The sequence below is a fragment of the Heterocephalus glaber genome, unplaced genomic scaffold (assembly GCF_053883595.1).
Source record: "Heterocephalus glaber isolate CG9 unplaced genomic scaffold, H.glaber_assembly_v1.0 deba00001072, whole genome shotgun sequence".
NCBI lineage: Eukaryota > Metazoa > Chordata > Mammalia > Rodentia > Bathyergidae > Heterocephalus > Heterocephalus glaber.
Window position 1 is genome coordinate 5,085,967 of NW_028258189.1, and position 15,592 is coordinate 5,101,558.

General features: G+C 40.2%; 1 long non-coding RNA gene across 1 annotated transcript; it reads right to left on the reverse strand.

Annotated features, from left to right (window-relative positions):
- Positions 1–1,414: 1,414 nt before the first annotated feature.
- Positions 1,415–11,204, reverse strand: LOC110346171 (uncharacterized). Its single transcript, XR_002390035.2, has 3 exons — positions 10,853–11,204; positions 9,594–9,754; positions 1,415–3,573 (listed from the first exon to the last, which is right to left on the reverse strand). It is a non-coding gene; the product is annotated as an uncharacterized LOC110346171 (long non-coding RNA).
- Between the last annotated feature and the right edge of the window lie 4,388 nt (positions 11,205–15,592).

A 15,592-nucleotide genomic window follows, 5' to 3' on the forward strand; every position in this document is an offset into this window, starting at 1 on the left:
TATGTATGAAATTTTTGTGAATTTTGCAGATTAAATGTCATAAATGGATGATTCTAAAGTACTAGGTATGACTCTCTATTCAGAGCACACCAGTATCCAATTTAAACAGATGTTTCATTCAAAGAACAAAAATGTTTCATACCACCCTCCAAATAAACTTATCCAATGTGCCTCCCTTTACAAATACATAGATTTATATTTTTCAACTTCCTCTATGACACACATACACACATACAAATATTCTGAAAAAAATTTTCCTATAAATGTAATAGCATTGGTTTCATAAATGATGTTTTTATTATAGTAAATTCTTGGTTTGCAAGCATAATTCATTCCAGAAACACTTGCAATCCAAAGCACTTGTATATCAAAGCAAATTTCTACATAAGAAATAATAGAAACTTAGATGACTCATTCCACAAATTCCCAATGATGAATGTGACCATAATGTATACCCAAAATGTACCAATAAAGTTAATTAAAAATAAATAAATAATAAAACAAGAATTGGAACAAAAAAGGATTAGAATATTGTAATAACATACAAAATAATAAATGAAATACAAAAATATAAAGAAAAATAAACAAAGTAACCTGCATCTACCTTTGAAAACCTTCGTGGTTGGTGTGAGGGAGACAAGAGGGAGGAGGGCTATTGTGTAGAATGACTTTCAGCGTCACTATCAGAATCACTGCTATCTATTGCCCCAATGCAATCTTTTACTTTTCATGCAACTTTAGCAAAGAACCTATCATACGACACTTACTTCTGCCTTCTTTTGAGGATTTTGTGAAACCGTGACACTGCATTACTGTTAAATAGATTCCTTGCTTGAACTGCTATGGCCTCACTCAAGTGATACTTTCTATGAAATTTTGCAGTCTCCCAGCTTTTACACATCTCTCTAACCTCATTTGAAGGGAGAGATTCCTCTGCTCTATTTCTCCTCCTCCTCTGCAGATGAGAGATCTGCTCCACAACCTCCTGCTGTTGAAAGATGGTCATCCACAATCTCGGGGGTGGGGGAGCCATTGGCTCAGTTGTGATCATGTGACTTTCAGGTATCACGTACTACTTACATTGCAAGACACTGCTCATTTATGAAGTTAACATTTCTTAGAAATCACGACTCTTCTTGTGGAACATTCACAGAGCAAGTTACTTGCAATTCAAGGTTTGAATGTGTACTTAAGCAACTGCACTCATGCTTATAATTCCCCCTCCCCATTTCTTTTATGCAAATCATTGACTCAGATTTCTAAGAAATAAATCATTAGCCAAGCATAGTGGTGTGCACCTGTAATACCAGCACACCAGGAGACTGAGGCACAGAAATTACAAGTTTGAGCCCAGACTGGGCAACTTGGTACAGAGGCTCAGTATGAAGAAGAAAAAAAAAAAAAAAAGCAACGCACTAGCACTGCAGCTCAATGGGAAAGCCCTGAGTTCGATTCCTGCTACTACAAAATGAATAAATTTTTCCAAGGTGGTCGTTTCATATTTTCCAAGAACTTACCGACATTCAAATGCTTGCCATTTAAGTCTTGGGGAAATGTGCTAGTCAGTGATGAATGTGACATGGTTTTTATTTGCACACATGCCAAGCTTAATGTCATGAATTAATGCACTGAGGAACTAGCCACATTGGCAACCAGTATATGAGAAATAGACTCCAGTACGTCACTTCCTTTATTTAAGTATTTTACTAGGTGGTGCTTTGTTTTATTTAAAAAGATGACCCATCAGTAATTAAACAGAACGTGTACAAGTCACCCTTTCTCAACCTCAATAATCACCATCATCATTAAATATAATTAATCAGATGCAGAGATTAGGAACAACCATAATTGCCCCTGAAATAACCTGACCCCATCTTAAATACAGGCCTATTATCCACTCATTACCCTGTAATAATTAATTTCCAAATTCCCACAGAGTAACAGCAAAATAAAAACAAACTACAAATGATATCAACTCTCTCTTGGATCTTTCTCTTGTCCTATGAAGGCCAGCATGGTCTTGGGCTCCTAGGCTTGGTCTCTTTTATCTTCCTGTCTCTTTAAAGCTCCTCTGGGTATGTTCCCTCCATCCGAAACTGTGCAGGATTCTTCGAACACCCAACCCCTTTCTCCTGCATCATTGTCATTATTTTATTATTATTATTAATGTTGTTGCTGGAGTTGTCCTCAGAGAGTTTCCTCTTTTCTGGTGCAACTGCAAAGCCCTACAACTGCCTCTTACTTTTGAAATGCCTCCCACCTCAGCCTTTTGGAAAACATATCTGACTTCTTTCTAGCTTTTTCATTGGGACAGTCACTTCTTTTCTTTTTAATTTAATTTTTAAAATTTTTTCTATTCACATTTGCAGTACATAGTGATTACAGTTATTGTAGGGAGTTGATGATAGTGCATAACATATCTTAATTCCTTTTTTCATTCCTTTCTGTTCCTCCCCCTCCCATTGTCCCCATGGCTTGGTTCCCTTCCCCTCTGAGAAAGCTCCTATCTCCCTACTTCCTATTATCTCTCTTTCATTTTGCTCTTCACATTATTTATGTTTTGGGATTGCAAAAACATGCAATATGTAACACCCTATGTCTGAGTATTTTACTGAGGATTATGGGCTCAAACTGCATCCATTTTTCTACAAATGGCTCAAGTTTATCTTTCTTTAGGGCAGAGTAGTACTCCATCATGTATAAATACCACTTTCCTTATCCATTCATCTGTTGATGGACACACAGGCCACTTCCAAGCTTTAGCTATTATGAGCTGTTCTGCTATAAACTTGGGTGTATGTGCATGGATCACGGTCATGTGATGTCTTTAACACTTTCCTTTACCCCCATCAATTCTTTCTCCATCCAAAACACTTTTGTACCTTTCATACCACAATAGTAATCTGAAAGCTCCTTCCAAAACAAAAATTTCAGAGCCATTTACCTTTGCACTCCAGCTGCTTGTATTATTGCTGTATAGGAAACAGATACTGAATGTTTCTGAGTAAAACAGTCTCAGATAGCCCAGTTGCACCTATAAAATCCTCTTCTGGTGTAGCTATGAAGGATTAACCATTTCACACTGCAGGAAGGAATACTTCATCACACATTAAAGAAAAGGAAGAACTCACAGTTCTCTTGGAAGGAGCAGAACGTATCAGCGAGGCTTTGCATGATGAGGATTTTGCATGCATCCAAAGAATCCTTCCCAGAAACTGAGAGGAGTCGCCAACTTACAGCTACGGCTGAGTCTCAAGTCTCATAAAGTTGGCAAACCTTCAGCTCCACGGAGCCTATCTGTGCCTTTTCACTCTTCTGATTTGAACGTGTATTTCCACAGAAAGATGTTTGATTATCTACTGCAGGCTTCCCATGTAGTCCAGTAGATTTCTGGCCGATTTGACTCCCAAACAGTCAAACTCCTTAGGATGAAAGTATCCATCATATGGAATCACATGACCCCTACTCACCCAGTCCTTGGAGGCACCAAAGTTAGTGCCTGGCTTAGCTTTGTCTGTTATATAACACCCACTTCAATTTCTGATTACAGTGGACCCTCGAGTTACAACCAGCCTGAAATATAAACAACTTGGGTTACGACTCAGTTTTAGTTTTAACTTATGACCAAAGTCTTGAGCTACAACTCGAGTGCCAGCCTCTTGTACTCCCAGATGGTTTCAGATGCAGATTGAACCCTAAAGAGCTCTGGAAGGAACAGGACAGCATCCTCTCCCGTGTGGGGTTCACGCAGAAATCCTGGGCCAGGGTCTCTCTCAGGACCCTGAGCTCTGCCTATGTACAGGAGAGAGACTGAAGGCTGTGGAGAGGAGCTGAGCCTCCACTGACCAACTTGAGTTACAACCAGCCTTTGAGAATGGATTGAGTTCATAAGTCAAGGGTTCAGTGTACTTACATGATTTTTCCCTTGTTTCTCCAAGCCATGATTAGGATCACGGTTTCTGTCTCACTTGCATAGCCTCAACTATCATTAGAAGCTGTGAGTGCTATTGTGGCTTTGTTCCAACAACTGCGTGGGCTCATGAGAGAGAATTATTCTCCCACATTTCAGGAGATTTGAAATCAAAATTCAAGGTGTTGGCAGCACAGTGCTTGCTGTGAGCTCTCTGGGGGAAGGGAGACTCTCCTGCCTCTGCCACCTCCTGGGGCTCTAGGAGTCCATTGGCTGTGGCCTCATTGCTCCAATCTCTCCCTCCATCTTCACACGATTTCTTCTCTGTGTCTCCTCTTCTATCCCTCAGAAGGAAACTGCCACCAGAATTAGGTCCACCTTGATCCATGCTGGTCTCTTCTCCAATATTTAACTAATTCCATCTACAGAGACCCTGTTTCCAAATGAGGTCCCATTCCAGATTCTGGGGTCAGGGCATGGACACGTTTTTGGGGGGGTCACCATCCAATCCACTTCTATTGTACCTAGCTCCATTTATGGGCTCCAAGGGAGACCCTCCTGCTTCTTCCACCTCCTGGGGCTTCAGCATGCCTTGGGCTGTGGCCCCATCACTCCGGTCTCTGCCTCTGTCATTGCCATGTGTATATGACCTCACACGACCTTCCCTCCCTGTGCATGTATCTCTCCATTTGTTTTGCTGCTAGATCACCATTCATATAGGATCTGGATCCCACCATATATGACCTCAGCTTGCCTCGGATCTCAATCAGGACTGCAAAAACCTCACAGACAGACCTCATGCCTGACACTTCTACATCCACAGATTCAACCAAAGATCTAAAATATTTTTAATTGTGTCTGTACTGAGCAGATATAGACTTTTCATCCTTGTCATTATTTTCCAAACAACCTAATAGAACCAGCATTTGACCTGCATGTCCTTTGTATTTTATAACCATCTAGAGATAACATAAAATACATGGGAAGATAGGTGCAGTTCCTCTTCTCAGTGCACCATCTTGCAGGAAGGAGGTATTTGCAGATTTAAATATCCACAGGGATGCCTAGAACCTACACTTCATGGAAACCAATGACCCATTGTGTTGCCAATTGAGATCACATTCACAAGTATTAGGGCTGGGAAAGAAACAAATATTTTTCCTGGGTTAAAATTACAGTCACATCCAATCACTGGCCTCTAGGTCACCAATTCTCCCTTCTCTAAACTCAACCTTATTGCATATGCTCAAGAATTATCTTTTTTAAAAGTCATTAATACACCTTAATATTTTAAGTTTGTCTCAACCAGGTCGTATGGAATATCAATGCCCACTCTTGACTATAAAGTTCCTTCAATTCAGGTCACTTGATGTCATAATTTTACACTCTAGTCTTTCATTCTCCAACTACATCAGTACCTCATTATTCTCCAAATCGTCATCCCTGCTTTCTCTCTACCATGCTTACCACCCCTTCTCTACAATTTTCTCGATAGAAAACTCATGATTCAAATGCAGATGGCCCTGGATTTACAGTGGGCTTTTGTCAAGATAAACCCACTGAATATCGAAAAGAATGGTCCAAAATACACTGAACTTCTTTAATCCACCGAACACCAAAGCACAGCGACCCAACACATTGGAGGGAGCGCATTTTTCTCACCTTTGGATCTGTGACTGATTTGCCCTTACAACTCAAGCTGCAGACCAACATGTGCAAGACAGGAGCACAGCCTGGGAAAAGACGAGAATTCACCAAAGGAGGTGCTTTTCTCTACTGAATGAATTCCATATTCTCGACATCATAGAGTCAAAAAAAAATCACAAATCAAACCATCATCTGTTTGGGATCATCTCTATTTCTCTATGATCACAACTTCTACTCCATTTATTTACTAAGATGTTTTACTCCATCTTAACTCCTCGACTGCAGCTTTCTACCCATGGCAGTACTTATTTTAGCACTTCCTTCTCAGAGAAAGGAAACATTGCTCGTGATCCAATACCATGTTCCAGACATGAGTAGCGATCCTTTCTGCTTAATTTCTGGGTTAATTTTTATGAATTCATCTCAGAGGCAAGCTGCTCTCCTGTCTTAAAAGACAAAGAAAGTGACCCTCTCATAAATGAGTGTGCTCAGGTTTGCATGTCTAGAATTCGGTGAATGCATTGTTTATTTCAAATGGCTTCTTTTTCTGCCAACCCCGTGCAGCCCCGCCCCAAAGCTGAGGTTACCGAGGAGGTCCCCTTCGCATTAAAATATCATCCTACTGATGTGTACATTCCTCCCGTTAATTAGGGCTTTAGAACTTCCCCACATGGAAACGCACACAGCTCAGAAACATTTCCCTGAGTGTCACTTCCTGTGTGGATGGAATCGCTCGTCTGCGCTCGGATTCAAACAGTGGTTTAGAGAATTCCGAGTGTGATGTCAGTTTGTGGCTAATATCCCCTCTGAAAGCCTTCTGGGCTCCTTCATTTGGTCAAAGACGGCCCATTCACATGCATAAAATTTCAACCACCATGCTGATTTACAAAGCTAACTTCCGGTTGTGTTGCAAGCAGCTACCTTGATTTGAGGAGGGCATCAAGTACCCAACACTTCCCAGAAAAATCAGAAAGGATCCTGAAGATTACAGCTGAGAAAGAAGTTGTGAAGACAACGCTTACATCCAGACACTGATTAATAAGGATAGGTTGGCTTCATCAAGGCATTTCCACTCGGGAGAGTTTTTAATGTTTATTACACACCAATTGAAAGACCGTGCCTCTCACCCAAGTTCTGGCTGGCATGCTAACACCTTTGCAGAGATAAAATTTGACATCTGACTAAAGTTTATGTCCTTGATCTTACTTTAAACTTTGAGACACACTGAATTTTATTTAATTTGCATTGGAAGCTGGTGTAGAGACACCGCGGGTATTTTTTGTTGAGTGCCTGAATTGCCTAAGTTGGTATGGACTTTCGTTTTCATTTCACTAAGGACGTTATTGTATATTATCACATGAAATACTTCATAACAGCTGAATTAGGCACAATTAAGCATCCTGAATCATGTTCTATGCTTAAGTAGGTACTTAGTGTGCATAAATACAGTTGAGTATATGCACTCTATGAAATGGGCTGCGTATATCAACAGTTGATCTGAAATTTTTTTCCCTCAAAGATTTTTATCATTACCTGAAATATAAATAAAGAGAAAAATTAAAGATAGATAATAGAAAACAGGGAGACAGTTATCTTGCCAAAGGAAAGGGAACTGAGACATGGGGAAAGGACAGGGAGAAAGGAAGGAGAAAAGGCACATAAAACAATTTAAGATGTCTTTTGTATCTGTCCCAACTTCCCTCACGGAGTATGATGAGTACATCCTCCAAATATGGATTCATAAAAACAAACATGAAAAGATTTAAATACAATAGAAAACTTCCCCATGGATGAACATATTTTGCATTTTGTGGTATATTTCCAGAGGCACTATTTTATTCCAAGAATTCACCCAACATGTCATGTGTTGGTACTGACTCATTTCTTAATTTTAGTTTATATTAAAAATACTAATGGCTAACCATCACGTGGCCCCCGCTGGGTCTGGTACAATGTTTTAGTGCTTCGCACCCGGGCATCTGTTTCCTTCGTACCAAATGTGGACAAGAGCAGTCGCTCATTTCATCTATTTGTATGGATTCAGCTTGACGCGACTGGAGCCATCTTGAATGGTAACCACCACAATTCCCCCAGAGTAGGCAAAGCCAGATTTTTAATTTTTTGCATAGTTTCTCAGCAAACTATACCTAGATAAAAATTTGATGGTGGGGCTGGGGATTTAGCTCAGTGGTTCCACCTCCTGTCTCCCGAGCACAAGGTCTTGAGTTTGATCCCTGGCACACACACAAAAAAAATTGATGGTGATACATGGAGCTGTACAGGCATCCACTCACCCAAGGTATGTGCCTGACTCTCTGATATTCGCTTAAGTTAAATCGGGGTCCTACAGCTTGGATGAATTCACCCATCTTCCCCTACTTCCCCTCCCTTCTGACCCAAATTCTGGGGGTTCCAAGTCATCATCCTGCCTCTCAGAACCATGCCTGTTGTATCACTGCATCTTCGAAGAACTGACAGTGGGTTATTTCCCCCGTCTTCAGTACTGCCATAGAATTAACCAATCTGAATTTTTCTACCTACGGGTGTTCCCTTCATGTAACATGATTCCATGCATTGTTTCATGGTATTACATCTCAGTGATTTTAGGTGTGAATGTGTTTTTTCCTAGACTATGCTCTGGCTTTCAATCAACAGATTACTATCTTCTTTTATGACATTTTCAGTTCTTCTTGGAGCTCACTTTTGCAAAGTAGCAGTAGTTGATTTATTGGATTTTTTCTACCTTTACCTCCTTTTCCAGTCTTCATATCAAGAAGACCCTTTTACTCTCAACTCATGTTGAATTCTTTGGTCATTTCCTCAGCTACTTCTATCAATCTTTCTTATGTAATTTTTCAGTTGTATGCATTGCAATTTTGTCACACCCACTGTTATTTTCTATTTTAGAATTTATGTTTTGATTTTGGCCTGTTTTGATTATTCACGAGGCTAGACAATGTCATATATTCATTACAACACGTTCCCATTGTTGTTTCTTATTACTTCCTTATTAGCAGACTTTATGTTTAGCATTTTTTTGCTGAAAAATTATAGAAGTTCCTTGTGTAAGAGAAAACCAATGTCACACGTGTTGATGTGATCGTCAGCACAACATTGATGTGTATCGTTTTATTTTGTGATGAGAACATTTTTCCCCTGAGAGCAATGATGACGAAACTGTAGAAATGACCCTCCCTCAGCTCTGCTTGGGGAGGTGTAGCTAACAGCGTTTGAAACTGCTTCCTCCACTATTAATCGATTAAACAGCTTCCAGAGTAGATGACAGAGGTGACAGATTTCGTCTCTTGGTTTCTCTTTCAGGAAGACCTTGTGAGTATCAAGAAATACTCAACCAATGACCAAATTTTGAGCATTCAATGGAAGAGTTTTTTGGAGTGGTGAGGGATTAAATATTCGGAACTGGGGATGCATGAGGTACTGCTTATTTCACTGCCACCCAAGTGATTAATGCTTCTCTTGTCTTCTTCTCCCATGTTTATTTAGCATCTTACCCTCTCCTTCTGTGATAAATTCTGGGAACTTAACCGATCCCTTCTAGAACACTGAGATGGACGATAATTACTAGTGAATGTGCTAGTTTCAAGACAGGAATTTACTTACAAGGTTAAGCACTTGTGTCCATGAGGAAAAAGTTGCTGACCCTACCATCCTTCCAAGTTGTTTGTTTCAGATAAAGCCTTCCAGAGAAAACCACAGAGAACTATTTTAAACCAACAAAAGCCACCCACCCCCATGCCACATGACCTAGCCTAAGCTTGGTTCATTGTAATCTTGCCATAATGCTAAATTCTCTGCAGACTTTGTTGGGCACCACCTTTGAATATACAATGGATGAAAAGCCATGATCTTGAACTGTACACACCCAGAAGTATATCTTTCCAATATGCATTTTTCCAATATGAATATTACAATATTTTCCAATATGAATTTTTCTTCTATACAGACCATTCCTTTGGTAGTTATCATAATTGCTTTCTGTCTTTACATCATATCACAAGTCTTTCTTCACTCTTACCTCCTCATCTTGCTTGTTGGCTTTTCACGTAACACAAGGTGAAGAAATCATGTCTATTCCTTTGTGTTCACTTCCAGAAACCTTACACGTGACCATGGCCAGGTCTTTCCCAGGGCAGGGCAGGAAGGTGGCTGTGTATTTCCTGATATTCCCAGGTCACCCTGAAAAGGAAACCAATAGATGATGGAAAATGAACAAGGCGGGTTCCAAGAAGGAGGTCTCAGTTGTCCTGCTCTACAAGAAAGTGTTTAAATATTGGAAGAGCCACATATTTACAGAGGCACAAATCATAAGTCAAGTTATGGAACCAGCATAGGTGACTATCAACAGAAGAATGGGTAAAGAAAATGTGGTATGGAGTATTATTCAGCCGAAAAGAAGGATGAAATCCTGTCATTTGCAGGAAAATGTATGGAAGTGGAGATGATTCATTATGCTCAGATGTTCTGTGAAATAAGCTATTCTTAAGGACATGTGTTGCTTGATTTCCTAATATGCAGAATCTAGAAAAATAGAAAAAAGAGATGACTCGAAAGTAGAAAGACTATTATAAAAGGGAAAAAACAGGGAAAGGAGAAGAAGGAAGAGTAAGGGTGAGAAATGTGGGATGGATACGATCAAGTACTTTATAGCGTGTATGAGTATTCCACCACAAGATTCAATAAAGAATGGTTACTTGCAGATATTTCCTATGAAAGAGCTCAAGATTTCACAGGCATTCCAGGAAAGAATGAGCACTTAAATCCACCAGACTCAATTTACTGTGATACAGAATGATCATCACATGAGTTTTTTTCGAGCATGGATCCTCACTTGCAATTGCTGTGTATTGCTTCTAACACACCTGTGTTGGAAGGATGTGTACCCAAAAACAGGTGAAGTGGGGGATGAATCCCAGCCAATTATTTAGCAAGGATCACCCATATCTTTCTTCTCCATTCGAGTTTCTAAAGCCAAATGAGGCTGGAGCTAGGACGACTGAAAAATCTTTCATTGAATAAGTGGCTTGATTGATGTAATCAGCTAGGACTTGATGGTTTGCCATCACCTCAATATGATCGGAAATGCAAAAGGGTCTCTCTGCTATTTCCTGAAAAGAAAGAGATGGATAAATAAAGAGAAAGAGGAGGAAGGGGGAGAATTATGGTAGCATCTTTTACATTGTTCAAGTCTATACTAGTCAACTTTCTTGTCTCTGAAGTGCAATACATGGCGCCCACAAATTGGAAAAGAAAAAAGGAGAGGTTTATTTAGCTCACAGTTTCAGTGAGTTCAGTCCATGGTTGGTGGCTCCAGTGGTCTCAGAGGGTTCAGTCCATGGTTGGCGGCTCCAGTGGTCTCAGAGGGTTCAGTCCATGGTCGGCTGCTCCAGTGGTCTCAGGGGGTTCAGTCCATGGTTGGCGGCTCCAGTGGTCTCAGGGGGTTCAGTCCATGGTCGGCTGCTCCAGTGGTCTCAGGGGGTTCAGTCTATGGTCAGCTGCTCCAATGGTCTCAGGGGGTTCAGTCCATGGTTGGCGGCTCCAGTGGTCTCAGAGGGTTCAGTCCATGGTCGGCGGCTCCAGTGGTCTCAGAGGGTTCAGTCCATGGTCGGCTGCTCCAGTGGTCTCAGGGGGTTCAGTCTATGGTCAGCTGCTCCAATGGTCTCAGGGGGTTCAGTCCATGGTTGGCGGCTCCAGTGGTCTCAGAGGGTTCAGTCCATGGTCGGCGGCTCCAGTGATCTCAGAGGGTTCAGTCCATGGTCAGCTGCTCCAGTGGTCTCAGAGGGTTCAGTCCATGGTCAGCTGCTCCAGTGGTCTCAGAGGGTTCAGTCCATGGTCAGCTGCTCCAGTGATCTCAGAGTGTTCAGTCTATGGTCAGCTGCTCCAATGGTCTCAGGGGGTTCAGTCCATGGTCGGCTGCTCCAGTGGTCTCAGAGGGTTCAGTCCATGGTTGGCTGCTCCAATGGTCTCACAGGCTTCAGTCCATGGTTGGCTGCTCCAATGGTCTCAGAGGGTTCAGTCCATGGTCAGCTGCTCCAAGGCAGGAACAGCATAGTGGAAGGCCATGGTGGAGGAAAGATGCTCACCTCATGAAGCCAAGAATTAAGAGAGAAAGGGGGAGCCAGGAATAAGAATACACACTTTGAGGTCACGCCCACAGTGCCCCACTTTCTCCAACTGGCCTCTACCCCTTAACACCACATTCAGCTAGGAATTCAGTAATGAATGAGTCCACTGATGAGCATGGCACCCCCATCATCCTGTCACCTCCCCAAACTACCACTTCTCACCATCTGAGACTTTTGGGTCCTTTCAAGTCTAAGCCACAACAACATCTAATTTGGTTACTGAGTAGTTGCATGTATCCAACATTCTCTGTGCTCCAACTCTGTGACATGCTGACTTCCACATAGTTGGTACAAACACAACAGTAATCTACAGATGTACAAAAATAATGTAGGCAATGCTACAAAACAAGACACTTCTGCTTATTTCCTATACCTATTTCATCTCCATCTGTCACAAGTACTGCTAGGTTAACGGAGGAAACACCTTTAAACCATTGGGAAACTCCCCTGGGAAACTTTCTTGAGGATTGCTACTTTTAAGAGCTTTGTAAATATTAGTTCTTCCTCCCTCCTCCCCAGTACAGGGGATTGAACTCAGGACCTTGCCTTTTTGAGGCAGGTGTGGTGCTACTGAGCTAAATCCCCTGCCCTGTAAATATTAGTTCTTTTTAATTCATCATTGCCAACTAACAAGGTAGTCATAATTATTACCATCAATATTAGAAGCTTGAATATTGGAATTCACACCATCTACGATTTCCACAGTATCTACTCTTACTCCCTCTGTTCCTCTTTGTGTATGTTTTATAATCCTGGAAATGCCATGAGTTAATCCCTGCAGATACAGTGGGCAAACTGAAGACTTACAACACACAACTGTGTACCACAACCAGACTTTTCCTCTAAGTTCATTCTTTGTTTGGATTACATTCTATAACTTATTTGAAATTCACAACTTTGAATATTTTCTAAATATCCAGTTAATTTCTCCAAACTTCATTTACTTAGGAATCCATCACTGTTAATTAACCTACGTGAATCTATTGATATTTTGCTTTTATATGTACAAAGGGGTGCTTCAAAATCTCTCTCTGTCTCTGTCTCTCTCTCTCTCTCTCTCTCTCTCTCTCTATCTCTGGCTTTGTCTCTCCTCTGATGTGAATTTTAGGGCTATGTGTAATATATTAAGTATGTTGTAGGTATTTCTTTCTTTTTTAGAATAGCTATTACCTATTCCAATATGCTAATTATTCACAAAACATTGCACCAAATACAAGATGTCACAGTGCATCTTCACTGCCAACTTGACTTGTTTGAGAGACACCAAGTAGATTAGTAATGTACACTTCTGGATGCATGCGGGTGAGTTCTCGGGTTGTGATATTATAGATTACGGTTGCTGGTTTCTTCTCTGTCACTGTTTCTCTGTTTGGCTTCCTGAATGCTATGAACTGAGCACTTTTCCTCCACTAAACCTTTCCTCCACGATGTTTCTGCCCTGTAGCCAGCTGGCCATGGACTGAACCTTCTGAAACCATGAGCCAAATAAAGCTCTGAATGTCAGGTATTTTATCCCAACAATAGAAAGTTCATTTAAACACAACATAGGCATGACTGGATGTATATTTGATCATTGTTAGGTTTTCTATCTGGATATCCCCCCAATGCCTCATGTGCTTATAGGTGGAGCTTTTCGAAGGTGGTTGTATCACAAGGGCATGATGCTCATGAATGGATTAGTTCAGTGATGAGTTTATAGCTAAATGTGATTTGAGAAGTAAAGCCTGGTCAAAGGATGTAAGTCACTTCACGTGTGGTCTAGAAGGGTCTATCTCCCTCCGTTCTTCCTTGATCTCTCTTTACTTCCTGCCTGCCACTCCATGGACTGTTTCTCCTCTGCCATGCCCCTCTGCCATGCCACTGCAGCTTAGAGCCAGCCAACTATGGACTGAAACATCTACAACCTATGAGTCAAATAAACCTTCCCTCCTTAGAGTTGTGGGTGTTGATTATTTGTCTCAGCAACACTAAAGTAACTAAAACAGTGGTCATCAAAACCATACATAAACATGGTGGAAAAATTGTCCTTTCTACAGTGTGCAAAAATGACAAGCACAAATAAATGATACCTCCTTATTTGTGTTGGATTTGATAATTTTCTTTATAAAGTCGTTGTAGTTTCAATGGGAACTCTTCTTTAAAAATTATAGATAGTTATATATAATTATCTGTAAAATTTTGATGCATGTATTCAATATGTAATGTTCAGATTGTAGTACTTCTCATATCTACCATCTCCAACATTTGTTGTTTACCTCAGTTTGGAAAGTTCAAAATTCTCTCATCTAGCTATCTGCAGCTATGCAATAAATTGTTAACTATAGTCACCCTTCTGTACTATAGAGCACTAGAATTTCATCCTCCTAATTCTGCTTGTGTGCTTGTTATCCAACCTGTCTCTCCCTCCCTTTCTTCTTAACCCTTCCGACTTCTGATAATGTGAACTTCTTTTAAAGCAAATTTACCTTTCAATAGACTTACCTTCTCATCCTATCTTTTAATTCATCATTCTTAACACCTACAAATACTTTTGAACTTACTACAGTAATTTTGTCATATTTAGTTCATTGCCTTGTCTGTCTTTAAGGATATTCTTTTCAATAATTTAATTATAATTCCTGTTTTCCAAAACTTGTGTCTGTACTTCCTTTTGGAGGCCCAAATGAATCAGCAGGAGCTGGTCACACATGATAAAGGGGAATGTAAATAAGAGATACTGATTTCTCCCCATTCTGGAAACCAATGCATGCATGTTTGGATTCTGCTAAGAATGCTATCCCTGGCTCTTTTCTGTCCTCACATTGAGATTAGAGAAAGATTTCTGGCTCTTCGTTGTCTTCTCAGGGAAACACCAAGATTCCACCCCAATGATTTCATCTCACCCTAATCATCTCCTGAAAGTCTCACCTCCAAACACAGGTACTACAACTTTAACATATCAACATCAAGAACACACAAATGTGCAGCCCATAATAAATGCCGATGAAGTAGAGTTCAAAGAAAATGCTTCAGCTCACTACTCCATTTGTCCCTGATTTCATTGATAATCACCTGAGCTCATGGGTATTGGCTTAAGCAGAAATAGTTATTTTACCTAATGAACTCCTCAGTTACACCTGATTTATAAAATATTTTAGATTTAATGCCTGGTTAATACTAATAATAGTAGGTATAAATTCAAAATAATATTTTATTTATGTGTTTAAAGCATTCATATGCACCAGAAATATGTTTGAGAACATTTCAATGCTGGAAGAGAGAGAATGTAAAATAAATCAAGAACCAACAAGTTGAGATCACTGTAATTAACAATTTCATTGCAATGCACATGGACACATTAGTTACTTTTAAAGGCGTCACATAAGTCTGTACTACCTTTAGAAATTCTATTTCTATTTCTTCTCACTGAAGTGTGTGGTTCTAGGAAGACAGAATCATGAGCCTATGACTAATTTTTTAATTGTTCACATTTACAAGTCACCAATTTTACCTGTGTACTGTAACAAACAGTGGTAATAGGTTAAAGTCAGATATGTTATTGGAGTAAAATTTTATTTTGCTTTGCAGTAGAAGAATCTTATCTCACTGGCAGTATTCCTTCACTAAGATACTGGGAGTCTTATTAACGTCTGACCTGCTATTGTGGGCTGCATTTAATCAGGCATCCATGACTTATACGACTTTGTATTTATTTTGAATCAGGGTGATGCTTCCCTTTGGTAATCTCCAATTTAATCTAGTGTCCAAAGTGGTGCTGTTGCTAAGTATTGCTGACATTTACATTTATAAATTTTTCTCTTTTATCATGTTAATATTTTGCATACTTCAATAATCACTCAGGAAGTGAGGAACACAATTTCTTCTTTTCTCCCTCTTTTTCTCTTTCCCTCCT